At 42.5% G+C, this 27,119-nt stretch overlaps 1 pseudogene across 1 annotated transcript; it reads right to left on the reverse strand.

Annotated features, from left to right (window-relative positions):
- Nucleotides 1-10,616: 10,616 nt before the first annotated feature.
- Nucleotides 10,617-15,373, reverse strand: LOC147463425 (TMV resistance protein N-like; annotated as a pseudogene). The gene is made up of 5 exons (XR_015185124.1): nt 14,615-15,373; nt 14,241-14,507; nt 13,349-14,055; nt 11,819-13,216; nt 10,617-11,577 (listed from the first exon to the last, which is right to left on the reverse strand). The product of XR_015185124.1 is annotated as a TMV resistance protein N-like (transcript).
- Between the last annotated feature and the right edge of the window lie 11,746 nt (nt 15,374-27,119).

Consider the following 27,119-nt stretch of genomic DNA (forward strand, 5'->3'; position numbering starts at 1 on the left):
GAATCATTAGATTAGTTATTTCACTTTGGTCATCCGTTTGTGGATGATAGACCGAAAGAGAAATTTAATCTACTTCCTCGATCTCAAAGAGACCCTTCTAGAAATTACTGATCATTCTAGGATCTTTGTCCGACACTATGGATGTTGGAAAGCCATGATACTTGAAAATTGGAAATTTAAAGAGGGTTGCCGTTTGATGTGTCTTAATAGTCTTCTTGACAGGCATAGAGTGTGTTTTCTTGCTAAGCCCGTCGACTGAAACAATCCAAGTTGCTTCGCTCGATCAAATTTCAACTTCTGGTATACCACGCATTTTGAAACATACTCTTGTATGTTTACTTTTCATGGTAGACCAACAGAAATACAATTCTACTCCTTGAAGAGTAGATTATGGATTCCCTTCTTGACCCGCATAAGGAGACGTATAGGATTCATACATGACTTTCTCATTGTATGCGTGAATAACACATAGCCTATTGCCGTTTGGAAGATAATCATCCTTCAAGTTGAATGGTTCTTTTTTCTCCCCTAATGCAAAGGCTATAAGTACATACTTAAAGTCTCGATCAGTAGCATACTCATCTATCATAAAAGATAGATCATAGTGAGCTGCTATAGACACCACATTTACCCTTGGTCATTGTGAAAGTGCATCGACCACTTGATTGTGCTTGCCAACAATGTGAGCAATATGAAATTTAAATTGCAAAAGAAAATTTGCCCACCTCATTTGTTTGTTGGAGAGCTTGGTTTGCGTCATGAAGTTCTTGAGGCTTTGTGATCCATTCGTAGGATGAATGGAGTCCCCAAGAGATAGTGTTTCCACGTGTTTAGGGCATATAGAATAGCTAGTAGCTCTTTTTTGTATTTTCCCAATACTCACTTATTGAAGTTGAGCCTTTGACTCTCATATGCTATGGCATGCCCTTCTTGAAGCAAAATAGCTCCAAGGCAATTACCACAAGCATCACTTGGACCTCAAAGGGCTTTGAGAGATCTAGTAGTGTGAGCACACGTTGAGAGATAAGATTCTCATTAAGCTTCGTCAGAAGCTTCTTGCACTTTTGCAGTCCATGAATACTTAACTTTCTTTTTTTGTTAAGTCATGTAATGGGCTTGCTATTAGCGAGAATTTTTTTAATGAAGCATCTATAGTATGCACACATACCTATGCACTTCATACCTCTGTAGATTCCTTGGATTAGGCCATCCTTTTATTATCTCTAACTTTGTTGGATCCATATCAGTGCCATCTTTAGAGATAATGTGACCTAAATACTGAATCTCTTGTAGTAAAAATTCACTTTTTCTTTTGGTTAATGAAAAGCTTATTCTCTCTCACAACTTGAAAGATTACCTGGAGGTGTCGCTTGTACTCCTCAAGATAATTTGAATGGCCTGAAGATTTTTGTTCATCATTAGTTTGAATGCGGTCTGAGAATTTCTCAGGCCAAAACTTGTAAATTATCAAATAGAACTTCTACCCACTGCACGGGAAATGTATTTTTGATAGTAATCTTATTTAGTGCTCTATAGTCGACACACATGTGATATGTGTCGTCTTTCTTTTGCACTAAAAGCAATGGTGAACAAAATGGAGAGGAGCTAGACCTTACCATTCCTTTTTCCACCAATTCATGCACTTGCCTCATGATCTCCTCTTGTTGAGCTTGTGAAACTTGGTAAGGAGGCTTGTTAAGCAGTAAGTTTCCTGGTAGGAGCTCAATTGCATGGTCATCATCCCTCATTTTAGAGGTAGCTCACTAGGATGTCATCAATGAAAACATATTGGGATCCATTTAGGAAATTAGAAAACTTTAATTCCTCTTGATTCCCTTTATTGCAGGGATATGGTGTTCCCCAACTCATTAGCATCTATATACATGCTCTCTTCCCTGTAGGTGAAGTAAATTCTCCTTTAGGGAGCTTCATGTTGGAAGCCATGCGGTTAAACCATGGTGCCCCAACGATAACATTCTCATGTTTGAGACGGGAGATGAATAAATCCTTTTTGTTCACATAGCTTTGGACATGAAGCCTTAATTTTTCAATTAAGGAAGTAACAGATACATCTTGTCCCTTGATACCTCCAATGGCTTTCAATGCATCTCCCATCTCGTGGGCTTGCATGTCTAGCTTAGTGGTCAACTCCATGGATCTGAAGTTGTGAGTTGAACCAGGGTCAAACAAAATAAAGGCATCGTGCTCTTCCATCTTTCCCTAAGCATAGGAAAGGAGAAATCCTTGGCAATGAGCATCCTCTTTTGGAGCTTCAAACATAGAGGCTTTTGGAGTTTCAAACATAGAGGCTCTAGGAGTCTCATTGCAAGCAATTCTCTTGGGACAAGGACAATAACCATGGCCTTGCTCCTTACACTTAAAACCTTTGTGGTCCTTACAAAAAGCTTCTAGCTCTTTAGGAGAGATTTTAAATTTATCTTTGTAAACTCCATTCTCCTTGGACCGATTGTTGTTCTTGTTGTTGGAATAGCTTTGGTAAGAATTTTGGGTATTGGTTTTCCTCTTGGCATCACTTTTGTCTTTATTTTCCATGGGCTTGACATTCCGTATAGCCCCTTGTTAGAATTGATGCGCGAAGCAACCATGGTGTGGTGAATTACTTCGGTGATAGAACTAGGCCGTTGAGAGTTGACATACTCGGCCATATCTTTGGGTAATCCCGCACATAATTGTTTCTTTTGCACGGCAAAGTCTATCTTTTGAAAGACAGTAGCCTTGAGATGTAAATCCCAAAACTTGTCCACATATTTGTGGATAGACTCGCGAGAGAGAAGCCTCAAACTCCGCCATTCGGTGAGCACTTTGTCCTTTGCATCGCTTGCAAGAAATTGCTTCATGATAGAAACTCGTAGAGTTTTCCATGTCTTTGGGGCTTCGCCATTTCCACGAAGGCTAGCCCACCATTGACGAGCCGATTTTTGGAAGTGCATAGCTACATGGTGTAGCTTGGAGGACTCCGTGAAGCCCTCGTCTCCAAAGGCCGCATGAAATTGTTGGATGAAGGCCAATACTTTGTCAGTAACACCAAAGGTGTCATCATAGGTGAGAAAAGAGATACTCTTTCCTCCCTCTTTGAACTTCTTGAGCTTTTGTGACCTTCGCCATGCAGGGTAAGATTTGCGATGTCCTCCCCTCTTATATTCTCTAGGAGAATAGCCATAGCTTTCATCTGTAGAGGAGGAAGGTGAAAAAGAAGGAGAAGAGGGTGACCTCTTTCTTGCCCTTTTCCTCATTGGTTTCCTCTCTTCCCTTTTGGAGTGACGAGGAGAAGGACTATGGGTTAACCGTTTCCTCTTGGGAGGAGTTGGCGATCGTTTAGTTCGCCATCTTTGTGGAGCCACATCTTCGGAGGAACTTAGGGATTCATTACTTTCTTGATCTTTGGATTCCTACTCTCATATGGGAGAGAGTTTTCTTTTGGGGTCTCATCAAGAGGCCTCCTAAGCTCTCTCTCCTCTTGGAGAGGAAAGGAAATCCCATAAGCACGAAGTTGTTGAGTAACTTCGGCTTGCAAAGCGGGGTTGCCCATAGCTTGTTGCAACTTAGTGACAAGAAAAATTAACAAACATGGGGCATAATCATTAGCACCTTCATGTGCAAAATCAAAGTTATGAATGTTCATTCTACTCTCTTGATTATTGTCAACCGTGTTAATTAAACTTATGTGTTTACTTAGTATATGCTTTGGCAATTCAAAACCTTAGTTGCGACTCCTCTTAGCCTTTGAAAATAGACACTTAAGTACCTACATCCATGGCTCGAATTGGTTAATTATAAAGAGTAGTGGAGTGAGTCTAACATAGAGAAGTTGCCAAGGGATAGCTCCTTTCGGACTTCTTATGACTCAATAATGGTAAAGTCGTAGGCAAGTCTATTTAGACTTGCCTACAACTTAATGGTAAAGTCGTAGGCAAGTCTAAATAAACTCCATTATTAAGACCAAAGCTCCCGAGGTGTGCACCATATCCCACATAGTGGGCTCAACAAAACCAATAATAGATCCCAGTCCCACTTACCCTAATATAATTGACAAAATCAACCATTAATAGGCTACTTAAGGACCTCTCTTTTTAAACAAGAAAAGAGAAAACAAATGCTCTGATACCAATGTAATGGAAATGGCCTATGAACTTTGAGAGTAGCGGAATTAGGAAATTAGATGAAGCACTTTTGAGAGATTACTTTGTGAGCATAGCGGGTGAACTTAATTGATGGTAGCAACATAAACATGATACTTAGTTAACTAGGCAAAAACAATACTTTTGCAAGAGAGAGAGTTTAGGAAACATGACAATAGTTGAGGACCGGATTCATACGAAGCCGGCCTCCCTCCAATAGGCATTTGTATTATAGTTTCTCCCATCAAGAGAGACTTGGGACAATACAATCTTTGTGTTCCTTGTGACCTACGTGATGCAATGAAGATGGAAAGCTTCATGCATCATAAGCATAACATAAACTTATAGAAAGCATTAACTATCCCAAGGCCTCAAACACCTTCAAAGGTGGAGAGAGCTAGCGGGGAATGAGGGTAGAGAAGAGGAAGAAGAAACATTCCGTAGGAGAAATAAATAGTTCCTCACTTATCATTACTCTTCTTACTAGCATATATAATAGCATAGTAATGGAGATGGAGAAGATGGCAAGCTTAAGCATTGAAGCATGGCTCTTGGTTGGATTTGCATTCCATAGCCAAGAGTGTTGATATAGGCTCACTTCTCACAAGCTTGGAGAAGGAGATGGTGTTCCTCAACTTTCACCAAGTAAGAATCAATCCACAAAATGAGTGTGTGTATATGGTGTATATCCCCCTAGCACCCCCCTTGCTTGCTTGGGGCGATTTGCAACTTTTCCACATGCTGCAAGCTCATTGGACCCTTCTCCCCCTAGCCAATCACATGCAGCATGCAGTCAAGTACATGGGTAGTCTTTTGACAAGTGTCCTCCTTACCCTTAGAGAGAGAGAGAGCTTGAAAATATCTAGATATTTGTTGGATGGAACTAGAAGCTCATTGGACCCCTCTTTAGCCCAACCAATAGCATTCAAGCACACCATGTGATTAAACTTAGTGAGAGTCGAACATGTGTCCCATGCGCCCTTTTAGAAAAAGGGTGCCCTTTGGGTGAGTGGAAGGTTAGGTCAAAGATTCCCCTAACTTTGGGACTTTCATGCATAGGAAGCTTCTCAAACAAATTCCTCATTAAGTTTGTAGGGTCTCTTTTTTACTCAAGCACCTTACCCCCATGTATAAGAAGCTTAAGTTTGTAGGGCCTCTTTTTTACTCAATCACCTTACCCCCCATGTATAGGAAGCTTCTCAAGCAACTTCCTCATTAAGTTTGTAGGGTCTCTTTTTTACTCAAGCACCTTACCTCCCATGCATAGGAAGCTTCTCAAGTACCTTCCTCATTAAGTATGACAAGTATCTCAAGTACCTTAGTCATTAAGCAAGACAAGTACCTTAGATGGAGTTCCCACCTCAAGCTTAGCCCTAGCTTGCCTAAGGTCAAAGGCAAGTTTAGGTCGGGTTTCCACCTCAAGCTCAGCCCTTGCTTGCCTAAGGTCAAAGGTAAGTTTAGATCGAGTTTCCACCTCAAGCTGAGCCCTAGCTTGCCTAAGGGTTCCTACCTCAAGCTCAAACCTAGCTAGCCTAAGGTCAAAGGACTTTTAACACTAACCATTGGAAGTTTTTAATGAAGCTAACCCTAAGGTCTTTTAAGCTCCATTAGATGCACATTGCTCTTTGATAGACTACCTCCTTTTGGACCCCTATTGAAATGTAACCATCTCTCCTCTTGGTCCCCTGCTGAGGTAAGTTTAGAAGCACTTATTGCACATTGCTCTTTGATAGACCATCTCCTTTTGAACCCCTATTGAGATGCAATCATCTCTCCATTTGGTCCTGTGTTGAGATAGGTCTAGAAGCACATGTCTCTATTCTAACTCTTGTTCCCGTTTATTCTCCCACATCAAATGATCAGTTTAATATGAGAAAATCATTTGGTAAAGTTAGATATTATATTTTATGACAGCGTACATCGTATGCTCCTCGTCGTTGATATCCCTACCCATGGTGAGCCTTTTTGCATGCCAAGGTGAACCTTCCTCTGTGTGTGAGATGGCATGTTGCTGGCCTCTTATCCTTAGTAATAGAAATCTTAGTTTCCCAAACGAACTTTGGAATCTTCCAAATTAAAGAGTTCTAGCCATTTTAGACAGAGTAGGTGGCTGATGATTGCCATGCACCCATTGTGAAGACGCAGGTGTAGGGTAGGACATCCATCGTGCCGTAGATGCAAGTGTAAGGAAGGATATCCATCGTAGTGTAGACGAGGATAGCTTCGTAGGTGGCTGACGATCACAAGGCACCCATTGTGAAGACGCAGGTTGTGCAGGGTAGGGTGTCCATCATGCTCTAGACGCATGTGCAAAGAAGGACGTCCATTGTATTGTAGACGAGGATAGCTACTCGCTCTATGTATTAGTCTTCAGACATGAGAAGCCATGGTGGGGGGTTGGGATGATGGCGACGGGAGTAGATCGTTTTGCTTAGGTTGGGGGGGGGGGGGGGGGGGGGGGGTTGGGATGATGGCGACGGGAATAGATCGTTTTGCTTAGGATTTTCCAGATTCCCCTTGAGATTCAAGGATCTTAAGCACTAATTAATTGCATTTGCAAATTAGACAGAGTAGGGGAACATACCCTGCTTTGAAATTTCCCATTAATTAGTTGCTAAGATTCGCTTGGATTTCAAGGGAGACTGTTGTTGATTGGAAAGCAAAAGATGTATGTCATCACCATCATAGGGTTGGAGAGTTTCCTCAATGTCTCTATTGTGCACGGTATTGTCTCCACCCCGTTTCCCCCTCAAACCACACAAGCATTTAATGAGATTCCATCTAATGAGCCCCATTTTTGAAATTAAACAACCTACTGCTACAAAAGTCTAAATAAACTACACACATTGTTGTTGTTGTTGTGCAGTACTCACAATGGTGAGTAGATTATATTATCATGACCAATAAATTACAAATTCTAGCCATGCTCATATCGAGCCATGACATCTTCAAGGATCCTAGATACATCGGCTGACATGGGAGTTACCCCACAACAATGGACAAGCCCATACCTTCACCCATGTGAGCTCTTCATTGTGGCACTCATGGTCTTGTTCCATTCATCCGAGTTGATTTGTTTTCCAATGGTGAAGATTCTTGGATTATCTCAGTAAACTTAGCGGTTTCCATTGTATTTTCAAAGATCCAAAAGTTCCTTGACTTCCAAATATGTTTGAAGTAACAAAATCTCACAATCTGCGTTGTAATGAGCATTATTTGGCTCTTGAACACCTTTCCTCCTAGGAATAGATCATTCTTGAAGAATCCTATTTTCCACGTCTTTTGGACCCATTTGCAAATCTTCCCTGCTAAGCATATCATCGAGCACTCCTTGATTGAAAAGGTGAGGGAGGTCTTCACTAGCGGTTCTACATTGCGAGCATTTATCAAGACCAATCATCCCCTGGTGAGGATCTTCACCCCAATTGGCATGGCTCCCCATAAAACCTTCCATAAGAAAACCTTCATTCCCTGTGTCCATAGTGGGTGCTAGATGTTCTTCACAATTGTCTCCCATGCTGGCTTCGGCCAGTGCTTTTCCCACTACTTGTTAAGTGGAGAGAAACAATCCTTCAAAGCTACAAGGCTGAGGTATGCGTCCTTGGTTTGCGGTTTTAGAAAGTGTCTACTCTTAGGCCATTGCCATGCTTTCCATTCAAACTGGGATTTGCAATTTGGCGGACACCACTTGTCCACTCTTTAATCTTTCAGTACCATTGAGGTCAAATTGGAGAGTCAATTGGTCTTTATCTTTCTAGCTACCATTGCTTTAATCCTAAAATTGGCCTACTCGTCTAATACATATCTTATTTATTTTTCTAGCAACTTCTCTCCAAAAAGGGGATAGGAGGATGCTTCCAGCCTTAAAAAGCTAGGGGACTAGTTCGTAATGGAATTGTGAAAATATCTTGATAGCTCCCCCCATTCCACGGACTCCGTTGCCCTATTGCTTTTTCAAGCTCGCCTACCATACCCCCGAGTTTCAAGATGGTCCATCGAGGGGCAATCAACTTGTAGTGCACCTCTAGCCCTTTCCACTGGCCAACTCTATAGCACACTTTGAGTTGTACATTATGGCCTTAGCAATAATAGCCCAAACCTGGTCTTACTTTGCGAGCACTACTACAAATTTGGCACATTGGACCTCCACATGGGTGTTAGGGTTGAGAATCCCTAGGCCACCTTGCTTCATAAGTCTCACAAATGTCTCCAATTTTGCCCATTTCCAAGGTGTCAAGTATTTAGAGTTATCTTCCATAAAAATCTCTTTACTAGTTTCAAAAACTCTTTCCGACATTTGGCTAGCTTAAGCAATGGACCATTGAAGGCTATATAAGGGAGCATAAATGAATTGATTACCTTCACTCTATTGTGGAGGGGAATAAACACATACTTCCACCTTTGTATCTTTTTCCTTACCTTCTCCTTTACCCACAATAATTTTTTCTTGTTTCGTCCACTCCCAAAGAGCTTCCAAGTGTCGAAATATCTTCCCTTTTGACACTATCTCCCCTATCCACATAGTCAGATCAAACAAGTCATTCTCGGGGAGAGAAATCAATCTTGATTTTTCAATACTACACTTTGATCTTGATGCTCCGGCATAAGCTTGTACAATTTCGTGAGCCTTTCTAATAACCTGAGGGCATGATTTGAGGAAAAGCAGGGAGTCATCAACAAAAAGTTTTGCCAAAAGTTGTTCGTTGTTAAACAAAGTCAACCCTTGAATCTCCCCTTTCGCAACGCTATCTTCGAGTAAAGTTACCAAAGTATGGGATCCAATGGGAAACATTAGAAGGGAAAGTCGACAGCCCTGCTTTATTAATCTTTAGACCTCAAATGCCCCCACAATTCTCTCGTCAAAAAGAAGCTCCAAGGTGCTGACCAACCAACACATCCTGGGCCCAAAGCTTAGTGACTTCATGATGTCTTCAATGAAAGACCATGGAATTCTATCATAGACTTTGTCCAAATCCAATTGCATCAGGACACACTCTTGCTCAGTGGAAGCCCCATATTCAATGCCGACCAAGCCATGAATGTCTGTATTTTCTTCTCAAGATGAAGACAAAGGTTCCTAGCAAAATCTCTATCTAGAAGAAGTGAAACATTTAGCTTCAACTAGAGGGACAGAGATGCTAATGCAGAGGTGAAAAAATAAGGCTTAATGCTTTGTGAAGCCTAAATCGAACTCAAACCTCAGGCAGTAACAAACAGAGCCTTGGAATGTCTCTACTTCCTCCCAAATGAAGGAGCTTTCTAGAAAATCTCAATCCAGAATATCCAAATGTAATTGCAATAGTGCAAAACTATTAAGCGGACTTGAAGGAAGTTGAATCATACAAATTTTATTTTCAAGGTAGAACTACAATGCAACACCTCAAGAGAAACATAATCAATCCCCTTAGCAAGACAATTAGTAAGCATGTAATTGACAACACTCTTGCTGGCCTTAAATGTGTGAAATAGTATTTAAAAAATGTGTGTAAACATGTATTAAGAGTCCAATATCATTAACCACAGAAATTATTTTACAAAACCTTGCTTATTGCTATCAAACCATGGTTAGTAGTCTCAATAGATTGCACCCTACATTTATCCTCTTCAAGGTCTATGCATCGTTGCTGTGGTTGTTGCATTTCATTCCACCAATCAAAACAGTTTCTAGGGGAGGAACGACGAGCTTTTTTCTTTCTCTACATGGATCTCCAAACACCTCAAGAAAAACATGATTCCCACAATGACAAGTTTTTGACATACACTAGCGATTGACAAAATCTTTGGTGGTCTAAAATACTGAATCGTATAAGCATTTTGTTTGGGTCACAAAAGTATTAGGATAACCAATGCCCACATATGCAAATATTATTTATTGTTAGCAACATCTCATACAAGATTCATATCAAACTCTCAAGAAACCAAAGCCACCTCGCCATCTTGGAATTGAAGTCTTTGCAGGAGTGAAGAAGTATATATTGCAACTCTCCTTCACCATCTACATAACATAGATGACCACATCAATCTCCATCCCAAATAGCTCATGGCCGAGAAAATTTTGGATCACATATGAGTGATGATAATTTATTTAAAAAAAGGCTCAAAGGAGACTCATACCAACAGTCAATAAGGAAAAGACAAAGTAAGAATGCACTTAGCGACGTTACATGATACTTCAATTTCCTAATTGTAAGTGAAACATAGAAGGATAAAGCATTGTATGGTAAGCAAAAGTTTACATAAGAAGTAAAAACTAAAACTTAATGAGGAAAAGAGCAAATAAGAATGTAGGTAAGAAGCAATGTTGCACGAAACATTCAATTCTGAACTTACGAACTATGGCATGAAACACAATGATTTCACACTCCGATTCAAGCCTGTAACAGTGAATGAAATACTTGTATAAAGCATACTTTGGTTAACAGCATAAACTTAAATTGGCACTATGATTTGAGTCTCTAAGGTGTATGCAATTCAATGAAAGCTTAAATAATCACTTTGGCTGATTGTTAATTTGCTATCAATGTCTTGATGTGGCACGTCTACATTCATGTTGAGCTCAAGATTTTGCATCCCCTTATTTGTACCTCTATCCTTGCAAATGTAAGGCTAAGAAGGAAAGATATATATCTCTCTCTCTATATATATATATATATGGAGAGAGAGAGAGAGACAGAGAGGGGTCTTGGCAAGATTTTGAAAGGACAATATAGTGACATAAAATGTCCATATATACTAGGTATGTAAATAGTGTATAGAGGCAGATCAAAAATACCCATGTCAAATGTACCCATATCTACCACTCTTGTGAGCATAGCTATTGGACCCTGAGTTTCAAATTTTCAATACTATTGGACCCTGAGTCCATTTAGCTTGCTTAATTTAATCGCAACCAAAACTGGAATGGACATAGGAATTTTACCTGCTGCAAAGCTTCTTCACTTAAGGTCCAGCAAGATCCCGGCTCCTCAACACTCAAAACTTCAAGGCATGTGAGATGCTTGAGATCTGGGAGGTTTCTCAGTGACTTGCACCTGCTCAAGCCAAGCCTCCTTAAAGACGTGAGGGCTGTGATGCCAGACACGTCTGTCAATGCAGTGCACTTACTTATCCAGAGCTGTTCCAAGGATGTGAGCGCTGCCACACTGGAAACATCTGTCAATGCAGTGCACTCACTTATTCGGAGAATCTTCAAGGATGTCAGATCAATATCACTAGCCAAAAATTTCTCCACAAAGCAACTCTTCAGCTCAAGCTCCTCTAAGGAGACCGGGAAAGGACGAGGTAGGATCGTCCATGTAGCAGCTGCTCCAAGCCTTATTATATCTTCCTCTGAACCTGCACCAGCTGAATATTCATTCAGTGCTAGAATATAATTGTCGCAGCCACGCAGATCCAGGTACTTCAAGCCAGGAAGCGCATGCAAACCGGGAATTCCTACCTGCACCCAATCATCATCCCAAAAGAAAATCAAAACACATTTTCCACCCAAATTCCCCCAGCTCACCACAATCTAACAGCTAAAGTGCAACTGGTGGCGCAAGACTGCCAGCTCAGCTAAAGTGCGATTGGTAGCACAGCTGGCAGTCTGCTTCTTTCTCCATTGCATTCGTTCTCTCTACCTAGTGAGTAATTATTTTGCAAACTTAACATGAAGCACTTGCAGCCCAAATATATATTACCAGCATGGGACACTCGGAGATATGGATGTCGATCAGGTGCACATGTCCTGCTCCAAGACCACTGATCTCTTCCAAACTGGGGAAATTTCCAAGGCATAACTCCCTGAGCAGAGGACTTGGGCATATGGACAAGTTTTGCACAGACTCAAAAAATCTCATTTTCAGTTTTTGCAAACTTGGCAGACCGCTCACGTCCAACCAGTAATTAACATGCCTCGCACCTTCCGAAGCGAATTCTGTTAATGAAAGAGATTGCAAGTTGATGAAAGGATTATGAACACTAGCTGTACTCCCACAAGGTGACTGAGAATGTCCTACTTGATCGTCATCACACCAGACTGCATCCCAAATAAGCGGAAGGACATCAATATCCATGCTCACGAGTTTGATAGGAATGCTCAGATGTTCCAGGTGCCTTGTCTCGTTGAGTTTGATCCCTCTCAGAGAAGGACAATGTTCCACCTGAAGGCTCCACAGACTCCCCAAATTTCTTAGATCTGGAATACTTTCCAGCTCCTTGCAGTCAAACAGGTGAAGCTCCTGCAAAGCTCTGAGAGACCCCTCCACTCTCCTTAGCTTGGGGCAACAATTCAATTTTAGGCTCCTTAAGTCACCTAGCTTGAGGTCCGGAAACCTCTCCAGCTTCTGGAAACCCCCCAATTCTAATGTTTTCAAGGTGGGGAATGTGTCGGGCGAAACTGGCCCCACCTCCACCAGATGGGCATTATCAACAATGTAGAGAATCTGCAGCTTGGGTAGACGATCACCCTCTTTGAAAAGGCTCCTCATGGTATGGACAGCTCCAGCCCCCACAAGCGCCTGCACTTGCAGATTCTTGCAAAATTTCAAGATCGGCGTTTCCAGTCTCTTCAGGCAGCCAAGGGGCTCGATTCTTTCCAACCCAATATGGCGATCGAGCTGCAGCCACATAAGGTTTGGGACACCTTCCCAACCTTTGATCTCTTTGATGCACTTACTGCCTCCCAGACTCAAGTAGCGAAGAGCCTCCATATTTCCCCCTTTAAAGTTTAGGCTTTTCAACCTCTGCAACAGAGGGGCCCCTTCAAGGATTTGAGCTACTCGTATTACTTGAATCTGAACTGGAGGGGTCTTAGTTTTGAAGCAAGTTCTGAACAAAGTTCTCAATGTGCTTGCTTCTACATAAATTCCACAGACATGCTTCTTGGACGCCAGTTCATACGACGGAAATCTTGACAAATCCTTTTTTGAAACTGCATGGTTGACAACAAGGTTAGTATATTGTGGAAGGCCCACTCTGGATTCAGCTACATGCTTGTGCAGGTCATGAATCACAAGGCGCTCTGCAATGCCCCAACTTCTCCTTTTATTGGCATCATCCTTAACCTCTAGAAGGCCATGATACTCCAGTTCCAGTACCTGGACAGGGTTGTTAAACCATACAACAAATTGATTAGTACTATTTCAATCATTGCTCCGGCGAGAAAAAACTCTCCACTATAATTATAGGCCTTGTTAGCTCTATAAAGTCTTCAGGAATCAATGCATTACTTTGTAGAACATCGCATCCTTTGTACCATCGTTGTAGTGACAGCACAAGAAGTCCTCCTTAATTGGTCCATCCACCAGCACTCCATAGAATCTAAATTTTAGACAATGGCACCATGCAACCAAGTCAATAAATAAGTTTTGAAGGTGGGAGGGCAAAATATCCAAGCTTTTCTCCACAGCGCGTTGAATTGCTTCCTCGCTCTTGTTGCCATCTGCATTTCCACCATCGCTTTCCAAACTTGAAACGAGGCCTTCCCATTTCTGATCATTGAATGAGGCATTACCTATTATTTCAAGCTGGACAGCCTTGAGCTTCAGATACAGGGGATGGCATTTCCCTTGGAAATAGCAAGAAGTAGCGAGACGTTGTAGAGAGCTCTTGGGGATGAAAGAGGAGAAACAGCAGTAGGATTTGATTGCGTCCATAGCTTCTCCTTTGGAAAGGCTCGGAACATGCATTATCCTCGGAAGTGCTGGTCTCGGTTTGTCAACTTGCCCACCATCTTCAATCTCTCTTGAAGCAGACAATCCTGGACCTTCCTGCTTCTACCGGTTGTCAATATTTTGCTTCCTGGTAGGCACTTCATTACGATAATCCTTTTTGCGAAATCAAAATTTTGATGCTTTATTCCTAGACAGCCCCAAACATTGTCTATTGCAAGAAATACTTTACTCCTATGTAGCGCTTCCTGTAGGAGAACCAACGCCTGCACAATTACATCACTCAGAATGATTGGTGTGTTGCCTTCCTGATATCTGATCTTAATATTATAAGAACAATCATGATACAACACATTTTCTCTTTATTGATTCTCATGCCCACGTGCCAATAGAGATTAACCAACCTTCTCGCCTATTTTAGTGCAAGAGAAAGTCTATCGAGCCTCATCACCTGGTCCACATGATGGATTTTCAAGGTAGCACCCGCAGAAAGTGATTCAAGAATGACTCCAATATCATGCAAAAGCTGCTTCTCGACTTCATCATCATTGGTGGCTAGCTCAATGTAGAAACATCTGCCACAAAACTCGTCAATGAAGAATTTGGTCATCATCTTACACAGTGTTGTCTTTCCCGAGCCTCCAACTCCGTAAACACCGATTGCTGTAACCCCATCAGCTCCCAAGCTCTCTTGCTGGTTGAAGCTATCAGCAATCTCCTGCAGCCATGAATCTCAACATCATCGACAGCATTGAAGGTGCCGCACCTTCGACTGTGTAATTAAAAACCCAGAGGAGTCTGGAAAAAGGGATCCGTAATCTGTACCTGTGCCATGCGTTCTCCACCTTTTATGGCATCATCGCATAAGTATTTCCTGGGCGGTGGAGGAAGCAAATCACAGATGTTGGAAACAATCACTTGGATGTAATCATATTCACTCTGATGGCGGATTCGCCCATTGTGGAGATGGATTCTGTAGTGCACCTCTCCGCTTACATATTGAAGCTTCTCGAGGTTTTTTGCCCAGGAGTTTATGTCAAGGCCGATCTCGAGTTCCCACCCACTAGATGGCATGAACTTTTGCAAATTTGACATTCTCTTTTGCCACCTTTCTTCATTTTCTTCCCAGCATTTCTTCCATTGACATCATTTTCAGGATATGTGAGATCTGCCGGTTGAAGCCCATAAAAGAGCGGGTAGATCCGGCGGTGATGGGAGATGAGGTGCTGAAGCTATAGCATGGGCCAAAGGCTGGTAACGTAGTCTTCGGAGAGGACGACTACGCCAATCTCACAAGCCTGGCAGGCTTGGAAGATGCGGGGCGGGTAGTCGAGGCCTGGGGGCAGCGAATGGGTGGGGTCCATGTCAAAGAAGGGGCGGTGGTTGGCGTGCCTTAGGGCGTGGTAGAGGTAGAGGTGAGTTACAAAACCAGGCTTCTGCTGGCCTGAATGGCTGAGGAAGATGGAGGGAAACAGCTCATCCATTCCTTTACCCCTCTCCATTACGATGAGCGCTCCAGGGAGTTGTCGACGGCGTCGAACAGGAGGGCTCAACTTCAAGCCCAAAAGACCAACACGTCGGAGCATAGCCTCGTAACTATATGCACATATGGCGAGTGATGTGATCCACGGGCGCGCAACTTGGGCATAAACCCGGGCAAAAGACGGACCTTCGCGATTGTCGACGTGGCACCGCGAGCGCTTGATGACGAGGCATATACGTGGCCAAACTTAAATGCTTAGCGGGCACGTGGCTTAAGGTACATGGCTCCACTAACGAGGTAAGCTAAGCGGGGAGAAAAGTAGGAATTCAAATTTGAATTCACTTGCCCACTCCCTCACCTCCCTCATCGCCATGCCTACAAGCACAGGTAAACCCAGGCACTCTGCACAGATTTTGAAACACGTGTGTGGCCATGGCTGCACCCAAGCTCCCCCTCCTCACCATGGCTATGGCTACTCCCTCCTCTCCATGGCTACTCTCTCCACTCCCTCACCCCCCTCCTCGCCATGGCTACACGCACAAGTAAACTCGGGCACTCTGTGCAGATTCTGAAATACGTGTGTGGGCCTCTCTCCACTCCCAAGCTCCCCCTCCCCACCATAACTATGGCTACTCCCTCCTCTACATGCTTTGCTCCTCTCTCTTCCCTCTTTTCCCAAGATCCCTCACTCCTCTCCCAAGATACTCCCTCCTCTTCCAAGCTTCTCCCTCCCCAACATACTTGGCTCCCTCCCCCGTTCTCTCAACGGGTTCTCCCTCCTCTTCCAATCTCATCCCTCCTTGTGGAGGCTTCAAAGGAAGACCATGGCGTGAGGACACTAAAGGCCCAAAAGAGGACGACAAAGCCCCTACTTGGCGATGTAAGATCATGTGCCCCTTGTCATGTTTTGTGTTGAATATGCAAGATTCAAAAGCCCTAGACTTAGGCATGATTAAGGCTTTACATGTGCTGTGTTTGCCTTGCAAGAATTGTCTCCTTGTGCTCGGGTTAACTTGCTAGTGTTATTTAACAGGCCAACACGAAAAGGGCCAAAACACTTAGCACGAACAAAGAAGAGGAAGGCATGACGGTCCTAGTTTACCTGTTAGTGCCCGGGTTTATCTGTCAGTACCCGGGTTTGAGTGTCAACTAGAATTAAGACATGCATAGGAAAAAGCCCTTGCCTAGTGATATAAGACATAGGCATGGAGGCTTTGCATGTATTGTGTTTGCTTTGCAAGTGTTGTCCTTATGCCCGGGTTTACCTCTGAGAGTTATGTCATAAGTCAACAAGAAAAGGGCCAAACCATGGGCGAGGATGAAGAGGAAGAAGGCACGACGGTCCCTCAATAACAAAATTTGAAGAAGTTGAAGAAGGTGAAAGAAGTGGGAGTCTATGAATTTGGCAAAAGAACGTTCATCGTTATTTTTTGGTTTGTGTGTGTGTGTGTAAATTGTGAGGTTATGTAGGTAGGATTTTAACTAACAATAGGTGGTTATTACAAAGAAACAATGGTGTGTATTTCAAGGAAGACCAAAAAATGGCATGTGTATAGTTGTACTTGAGAGGAAGATGTGGTTGGATTGATCCACATTTCTAATCACCATATATACTGACTCCAACATATCCTACTTAACCATGTCCTTAGCACCTACTTGTAATGGTGTACTCATAGTAGGGACATCTATAATGGGGTAATACAAAGTAACAAATCACAGTGAATTAAGTAATGACACTACATCATGAATATTTGTAAAAAGAATTCTCCCCCTCCCCCTCCCCCTCCCCAAATTAGATGGATTGTCACATTGTAGAACATACTTGAATTCTTATGAGAGGCTTGAGAGAACCATACAATAGATGGAAATCAATGCTCAAAAGCCTACCTACATAACCTGACACTTCCACACAGCATGGCCCTCAGTGCCATAATCCTTAAAGGATTGCATGCTTTTTCACCGAAAGCCGAATCCATTAACTAGGCTACCCCTATTATTACACTACTTAGTCTAGACAATAGCACCATGAATGTCTTTTTTATGCACTTTCAAGTGGCCCACAAAGCTGCACTCTTGTTTAAGGTCTTTATTATGTCATTGCCTGAGACATGGCACCATGTTAGTATACAATCTGCATATTGTGATTGCCGAGATTGGTTTAGCAACTGCAAGCATTTGTATGGAACGCGACTTATTTTAAGAGACTTCTTTCCTCATCTCTGCCATATTCCACCCATCATTATCACAACCTAAGAGCTAGTCATGGAGCATGATCTTGAATGGTTTGACACTACTGTCATCAATGTAGAGCCCACATTAGGATGTGGACATGCATGGACCGCCTTCAACTCAAGTTTTGACCCAATGCATCGACGAGCTAAAACATCTCCTACATAATATTGAAGAGGGCATCCCATCATACAATGAGTCAAAAATCTTGTCATTGGTGAGTCGGTGTGAGCAACATATGTTGGCCTCTCTGATCAAGAGCATCCGTAGAGATCTATATGCCAGAGAAGAGAAGTGTTGCACAATTACATGCACATGTGGCTGCTACTCAACTTGGCCTTGGCCTTTTAGAGTATTTGAGTGTATTGGTTAGATTCATTGATGTCTTACTTGGTATGCCATTTTACTTGGAATGGTAGTATATGTACTTATAAGGTTCCAAAAACAATTCACTTGAAGAGTGTATATGCACTAGCTTAACTAAATACCCCATACCCAGGTATTTTGTTTATCCAGATGGATGGATCCTTGCTTTTTTCTTTGAATTCAATGATAAAAGTTTAAGGATGATGGATGAACGACGCAATTTGATGGATGCTTACTTTGTCCTTGGAATTGAGAATGCCTCTCCTATTGGCCTAATTATGTTCATGTTGGTTGATCCTATGTAATTGGTGGTTGAATGCCAAGTATCCCAGTGTACATTCAATTTAGGCCTTCTAGAGTATTATTTTCTTTGTTTAATAGAGTATTAATTTCTCTATTTAATAAAGTATTAACATTTTTTGTTTAAAGTGGCTTCTTGAGTGTACTGGTTAGATTCATTGATGTCTTACTTGGTATGCCATTCCATTTGAAATGGTAGTGTAGGTACTTTAAGGTTTTGAAATTTGCAATTCAAGGGAGTATATGCACTAGCTTAATTAAATACCCCATGTTGATTGATTCTACATTTGGATGCCATAGTGTACATTCAATTGAGTTTAATAGAGTCTATAAATACAATCAAACTGTAAGTTGAGGCATGCAAATTAACCTAAGCCACACTATCCCACACAAACTGCCACACGAACTAAAAACGAAGGCAACATGCAACTTCACATAACTTTATGAAACCACACAATATCCATTCAATGCACACTTAAGGATCCATTAATCTCTATAAACCAAGTGGAAGTATAAAAATGCAACCACATAGTATGCTCACTTTAAATCCAATTCACATGTACCATGCAAACCTACCTAAGGCACACTATTCACTTTTGAACTCTATAAACCCAATCAAGCTTTAAACCTAGACTTGTAGAGCATGAAGTGAATTTAAATGCAATCAAACATCCATTAACATATACTATGAAACTTGTAAAGCTAAGCAAAGTGTAAACTTGGACTATAAATCAAGGCAAACTACAAGACTACCTTGAAATATAACCTCATAGTGTAAACCAAGATAGATAAGAGAAAGTCAACATAGTTTATGTTAAAGCGGATAAGTACATGAGGCAAGTTTCACCATCGCACCATCACACCAAAGCATGAGGCAATTTGGATTCAATGCCACATAGGAAGATGTCGCTCGAGCTTCACTTCATAGACTCCCACTTCTTTCACCTTCTTCAACTTCTTCAAATTTTGTTGTTGAGAGACCGTCGTGCCTTCTTCCTCTTCATCCTTGCCCATTGTTTTGGCCCTATTCTTGTTGACCTATGACATAACTCTCAGAGGTAAACCCGGGCATAAGGACACAACACTTGCAAAGCAAACACAATACATGCAAAGCCTCCATGCCTATGTCTTATATCACTAGGCAAGGGCTTTTTCCTATGCATATCTTAATTCTAGTTGACACTCAAACCCGGATACTGACAAATAAACCCGGGCACTAACAGGTAAACCAGGACCGTCAAGCCTTCCTCTTCTTTGTCCATGCTGAGTGCTTTGGCCCTTTTCTTGTTGGCCTATTAAATAACACTAGCAAGTTAACCCGAGCACAAGGAGACAGTTCTTGCAAAGCAAACACAACACATGCAAAGCCTTAATCATGCCTAAGTCTAGGGATTTTGAATCTTGCATATTCAACACAAAACATGACAAGGGGAACATGATCTTACATCGCCAAGTAGAAGCTTTTCCGTCCTCTTTTGGGCCTTTAGTGTCCTCATGCCACGATCTTCCTTTGAAGCCTCCACAAGGAGGGACAAGATTGGAAGAGGAGGGAGAACCCGTTGAGAAAACGGGGGAGGGAGCCAAGTATGCTGGGGAGGGAGAAGCTTGGAAGAGGAGGGAGTAGCCATAGCCATGGTGAGGAGGGGGAGCTTGGGAGTGGAGAGAGGGCCACATGTGTATTTCAAAATCTACACAGAGTGCCTGGGGTTACATGTGCGTGTAGATATGGCAAGGAGAAGGGTGGGGGAGTGGAGAGAGAAGCCATGGAGAGGAGGGAATAGCCATAGCCATGGTGAGGAGGGGGAGCTTGGGAGTGGAGAGAGGTGCAGCCATGGCCACATGCATGTTTCAGAATCTATGCAGAGTACCCGGGTTTACCTATGCGTGTAGGCATGGCGAGGAGGGAGGTGAGGGAGTGCGCAAGTAGATTCAAATTTGAATTCCTATTTTTCTCCCCGCTTAGCTTACCTTGTTAGTGGAGCCATGTACCTTAAGCCACGTGCCCACTAAGCATTTAAGTTTGGCCACGTGTATGCCTCGTCATCAAGCACTCGCAGTGCCACGTCGACAATTGTGAAGGTTTGTTTTTTGCCCGAGTTTACGCTATATGTCAACCCAAGCCCAACACATAAAACGGCTGAGATCGCCTCGCAACCCGCACCCAAGATGCACGCCATGGATCACATCACTCGCCATATGTGCATTTAGTCACGAGGGGATCCTAGGGCGCACATGCAGCAAACCCACCAAGACAGTGGTGAGCCTCAACACTATCTTTTATAGGTTTGTGACTCCGGCAGGGCCTTCCCGCCCTTCCTTTGTTGCTAGCTTTGTACACGCCGGGCAAAATGATAGTAGCCCTTCCTTAGGACGGGCAGTCCGCTCAACTGGCAAGGAAGGGCTTACTTTTGCAAAGCCTTCCTAGGGAAGGGCAACTGCTAAAAATGCCCTACAGAGATTGACTTGAATTGTACCTAGAGGCTAGAGTATGTGCCACAGAGTTTGAGAGCCCCCAAGGCTCAAGGTTGTTCAAGCATGCAGTGTGGATGGTGCATAGTTTTAAGTAAGGTCATTTTTACCAAGTTGGAGTATGGTGGTAGTGGGAATGCACCCTTCAACTTAAAAGTTTACATTTACACTTATTGACGATAGCCTGGAAATTCCAAGAATCCAATGTTCGAGCTTCGAACCTACCTTCAACTTGAAATTCAAACTTTTGGGCTAAAGCTATCGTTTCATTATTCTCGTGAGTCACAACGTGCAAGAAACTCCAAAAAGGCGAGTCCATAGCCGACTGTCAGAGTCCAAACTCTAGACTCTAGAGCGGGTGGGTGTTGGTAGGGGCGCATGTGTTGTGGCTCGTCACTGTCAGGCAATCCGTGACTAACAGCCAGTTGCAGCCTACACGCAATCCATCATCCCCCTCTAACTTCGGAGCAAGCATAGGCGTACTGAAAGAGAGACTTTGATGTGACTAAGAGCCAGCTGCCTGCAGCCTACACGCAATCCATCATCCCCCTCTGACTCTGGAGCAAGCACAAGCGTATTGAAAGAGAGACTTTGATGAGGTGATTGAAAGCTTGCATGATTTGTTTTTGTAAATGATGTTGCTGGGGTCAAAACACAGACGTATTGGACTTTGATTGTTGACACTGTGACGAATGCATAGGCGATGGTGATTTGATGAAGCCTCTGAACTTCGTGAGTGTAGACTACTCCAGAGTCCATACGAGAGTCCAGAGTCCACACTACACGGTCTACCAACTACAAAGGTGCTCCAACTTCCAAGCCTCAAGGCTCCTAAGTCCTAAATCGCGTGCTCTAAGCTGGATTGGTGCATCACCCTAACCAAGCCTCCAGGTAATTCCTCTTTTTCACGTTGTAAGTTGTTAGACTCTTGAACGAAATGCCATGAAATTTTTGGCATGTGATTATTGACATTGTGATCTAGATATGGGAAGTCAAACTGTAGACAAGAAGAAGAAACAAGTGGATCTTTCAAACTTTTATCAGGTCACAAATGATAGAGGTAAACGAAAAGGAAAAGAGTTAAAGGAGCAACAAACCCACTTGGTAGAGGAACTTTTTGGAGATGGCCTTGAACTAAGATAGGATAACAGTGATGAAGACCATCAAGACCAGGATGTTGCAAGCTCCGAACCCACTTCGAAAGCAAAGAAGCAAAGAAGCTAAGAAGATGGAGGCCAGCATGGAAGTTACAACATCCATGGGCTTATCCGTGATAGTTGACGGAAGAGTGAAAATAAAGTGTGAGTGGTGTGCCTATTCCGGACAAAGGACCCGTTTTGCAACAGTAGGGTCTTCTACTATCCAACTTCCAGGTTTGACAGAGCATAGCGACCGATGAATATAAAATCGCAGCCTTTAAATGAGCAAACAAGAAGAAAAGAGTTTGCATCCCTCTTGAGGAGTATGTTTCTACATTTAAGAACAAAGAGAAAGAAAAGCACGGTCATGTGGAAAATGTACTTTGTCGTGAAATGCACCGGGCCTCTTGAGCTCTTTGAGAAGCTTTGTCTTCATTAGATCGACCAAGGGCTACCAAATAAGCCCCGTCATATGGAGTACGGAACTTACTTAAACAGGTTAGCTGGTGTGGAGTTTATGCAAACGATCAGGGATGTACTTTGGAACTCCTTATGTAGAGAAATCCAAGAACTCCCATGGTGTTCTATCATAGTAGATGATAGTACAGATAGAGGAAAAGAAGGCCATTTTATTGTCTATGTTAGCTACTTGAAAGATGGGGGTAAGGGTGACAATCAAGTTGTCTTTGTGAGGCTTTTGAAAAATGATGATGGTGGAGCTCTTGCAAAAATATGATGCTCTTATTAAGTTGCTAAATGAGATGGGGTTGTCTCTTTCTAAGCTTGTGTCACTTGAAATCGATAGATGCTCTGTTATGGTGGGTTGCATATCTGGGCTAATTGCAAAAATGAGAGCAGATGTTCCTCATGTACTTCTCGTTCATTGCCTTGCGCATAGGGAGAACCTTGTGGCAAGCCAAGCAGTGGATTCTTTTCAAGAACTTATGCATTTGGATAAGTTATGCAGAATTCTTTCACTTTGTGTAGAAAAAACAAAAAGAAAACTATAAGAAGATATCTCACATATATTGTAGCATGGGCAAGACACTACGATAATTGATTAGGCAATGTTTTTGGAGTAGCAAGAGGAGGGTGAGACAAGAGCGAGAGGGATTGTACATTGGATGGTGAATAATCTATTAGGAGTATGGGGGGTGCAACACAGCTATGACAAAGGAGCCTAGCACAATTAGAGTTAAGAGTAAGCACTTAGTAAGGTTTCAAAGCTTTCCAAATCTACAAGTTGGTGTAAGTATGTCTATTCAACTCTGGAACATCTCTCTCCCTCTTTTCACACACATGCAATTGGTAGATCTACTACCACGGATGACAAGCACGAGACAAAAAATAGACAGAGGTGAATATCGAGCTGACACAAGAGATTATATATGGAAATTTCATTACAAAAAAATGGGGGTACAATGGTGACGTCAATGGTCTTCTTCTGCAGAACCCTCCCAAATGCTCTCGCTTTCATCCTCTTTGATCACCATGAAAAACTCCAAAACAGCCCGCTTTCCTCCCTCCCTTTGACACTATGGGTGACCCTTCATCAAGCTTCAGTGGACCCCTCCATATCAGAACCTTTTTCCCAAATCTTTGGCTCTCCTCTTTCATGCCATGATGCCCTCCAATGCCCTTGGTGTCCCTGTCTTCATGCGCTTATTTCCCTTATCCTATGTAGATCACGGCCTCCTCTTCCTTGTGCTTGTGCGGCCTTCTCCAAACACTTTATGCATCTCTCTTCTTGTACATTTTTTACCCTTCAAAAACAACCCATGGTGGCAACTGCACTCTCTTATTTTGGCACTGTGGCATCTCATCTTCACACGCTTTCTTGCCCCCAAGTTCACCAAGCCTTGCTTGTATTTGCCTTCCTTACAGAGCTATGGAAAGCCCACCTTAACCACTCTTCCTTGCTTTCCCTTGGCATGTTACCCAAACACATGATGATCCCCTTATCCATGCACTATATACCTCCATCTCTAGCATTGCTTTTTTCTTTCTTTTCCTTGGTTAGCTCACCTTGTTGTAGCACAAAACAATCCCCTTCTTCCTTGCCTGGATTGCCCACAAATTACTCTCTCTCTCTCTCTCTCTCTCTCTCTCTCTCTCTCTCTCTCTCTCTCTCCTCTCTCTCTCTCTCTCTCTCTCTCTCTCTCTCTCCACCTTCTAGTGATGCTTCCTCCCATGTTGTAGTGCGACCACTTTCCCTCCTCTTGACCTCACTTGTTTTTCTCGAAACCTATGCATCCCTCTCCCATTAAAATTTATCCGAATTTTTTTTTGAGTCCATGCAAACTTCATTTTGAACTTGGTCAAGTCTCCCATGAGAAGTGATCATTGCATGGTACCTATGCTCATGGATTCACACTCTACAAAACAATTAAAGCTTTGGAATTGTAAGAACCAACGCCCATCATTGGTAGTGAAATACCCCCACACAACAATGTACGTGGGGGAAAAAATCATCACCCAAAAAGTTCACATTTATCGTGATCATCTTTGACTTTGAGCCATATCTATAACCAGTTGATGAATGGAAAAGCACTTTCCTTTACACACATAAACATATCCACAGTTTTTGATCTCAAAACACTACTTCTAGTGCCCAAACACCTATATCATTAAGAATAAACTTTAGATTCTTAGTAGATAATCAATATATATTTAACTTGCCATATCTTCCCACTCGAGATTGACGAGTTGTAAAGACAAGCTATAAAGTCTATCACTGACCTCAAAGTTCTGCAATAAACCTAGAAAGTCTCAACCTTGAAGAATTTGACTTGAATAGCACACACATCTAGAACACACCTAGTATGCCATTCTATAGCCTAGGACATGCGCTACACCCCAATCCTCTCATACACTCTCTCTCTCTCTCTCTCTCTCTCTCTCTCTCTCTCTCTCTCTCTCTCTCTCTCTCTCTCTCTCTCTCTCTCTCTCTCTCATAATCTGCCGATTTTTCCTTAGGCACTAAGGTTTAGGCACCACCAACTTGGTAACACACCTTCATGTACGCCCACACTTGATGATCCACACAATTCTCACATCTGTAATCTCACACACTTGCTCACGCAATATCTCTCTCCCTCTCCCTCTCTCTCTCTCTACACACACACACACACACACACACACACACACACACACACAATTTGGAGCCTTTGCTACCAAGGATGACAAGCATAAGGCAAGAAATAGACGGAGATGAATATTGAGCCGACATAAGAGATTATAGATGGATTTGAATTACAAAAGTGTGGGGGTACAATGGTGAAATTGATAGCCTTCTTCCATAGAGCTGCTCTCGCTTCACTTCTCTTCACAACACTATGAGCCATCTCCTTCATGCCAAGCCTTCAACCTTGCTTCCTTGCTTGGTGCTCTCAAGCTCCTTTTCTCTTCACTGGCATTCCTCCTCCTTGATGCACACACCATTCATGAGCATGATGAGCCTCGTCTTCGATGGGAAATAAGCTTTCATGCTATCAAAAACCATTTATTCCTCCTTTGGCAGTCCTTCCTATGTGTATTTCCCTCAAGAGTCCACCCAAGGCAGCCCCATCTTCTCCATGCTCTTGCTGCTCGCTCTTCAAGTGTTATATGCACCCCTCCTCAAACCATTATTTGATGCCCACTTCAACCCTCTTCCTTGCGTCACCTTAGTGTGTTTCCCATCTACACAATGATCCCCTCCTCCATCTATAGCATTTATTTTTTCTTTCTTTCCTTGGTTGGCTCACCTTGTTGTTGCACAAAACAGTCCCCTTCTTTTGTGCATGGTCTACCCACCTCTCTCTCTCTCTCTCTCTCTCTCTATCCTCTCCCAATACTATAGAAGCTCTCTCCACCTTCCAATGCTGCCTCCTCCCATCTTGTAGCGCCACCACTTTCCATCCTCTTGGTCTCACTTGTTTTTTTGACAGCCTTTGCATCCCTCTCACATTAAAATTTCTCCTCCTCAACGTTTTTTTAATTCCATGCAAACTTCACTTTGAAGTTGAATAAGTCTCCCATGAGAAGTGATCATTGCATGGTCCCTATGCTCAAAGCTTCACACTGTATAGAATAATTAAAGAGCTCTTATGCATTGCAAGAACCAAGGCCCCATGACCAACATTGAAAATAATCCCTTGTAGTGACATTCATTGGGAAAAAGTCATTGCCGAGAAAGGTCGTGATCCTCTTTGACTTTGAGCCATATCTCATATCTGCCAATTGATGATAAAAAAAAGCACCTATCTTTGAGCACATAAGCATATCCAAAATTGGTAATCTCAACGACCACTTGTAGTGCCCAAACACTTGTATCATTAAGCATAAACTACAAATTCCCAGCAGATAATTGATATATCTTAAACTCGTTGTCTCTTCCCATCACGAACTTCGATCGACAAGCTGAAGATGAGCTTGTAGAGCCCATCAATGAACTTGAAATCTAGTAATAAACCTCAAAATTCTCAACCTTGAAGCATCCGACTCAGTGTGCACAAAAAGCCATGAAACTAGTCTAAAAACCACAAATGGCATGCATCTCATCCGTGCTCTATTTCTCTCATCCATAAGCAACTGCCAACGCATTTCTCGACCACATAGCATACTTGTAGACACCTGAACTTGACTTGTCCATGTATCGACCATCTTTTAGAGTCCAACTTGCAAAACACCTATTGACAAAGCAAAAGAATAGCCATTGTATACATACAAAGCCTTATTCAAAGCACTGAAAGGTTGCAGCTCGGTGGGTTGCCCATCCACTTGGTTCAAATGGCCAACTCTGTGCAACATTCCTTAGATAACAAGACTCACGTCCTAGGTAAAAAAGAAAGCATTTTCCATGGCCATACACTTGTAGCACATGCATAACTTGCTCGTTCAATGAACATGAAAACCCAACCATAAAGCAATAGGGTATCCCTCTACAGCATCTCCCAACTTCAACCCATATCCAAAAGCTACCTCCAACCATAGTATCAGCACACATATACCTGACCCTCCCTCCCACCAATGTAGTGGAGTAACATCTACTACAAGGCTCTAAACAAGATCACCATCAAGAATAGATTTCCTATTCCTAGAGTGGATGATCTACTGGATAAACTCAAAGGGGCAAATATCTTAACAAAATAGACCTTAAATCGGGGTATCACCAAGTTAAAATGTTTGAACAAGATGTATACAAAACTTCATTCAGGATACAAACAGGGCATTATGAATTCCTTGTCCTGCCATTTGGTTTGACAAATGCACCATCAACCTTCACTTGTATGATGAACCAAATTTTCATTGACCATCAAGACTTTGTCATTGTATTTTTTGATGATATTCTGGTGTTTAGTAA

This window comes from Adiantum capillus-veneris, chromosome 2, assembly GCF_014529385.1.
Source record: "Adiantum capillus-veneris isolate H3 chromosome 2, ASM1452938v2, whole genome shotgun sequence".
Classification (NCBI taxonomy): Eukaryota; Viridiplantae; Streptophyta; class Polypodiopsida; order Polypodiales; family Pteridaceae; genus Adiantum; species Adiantum capillus-veneris.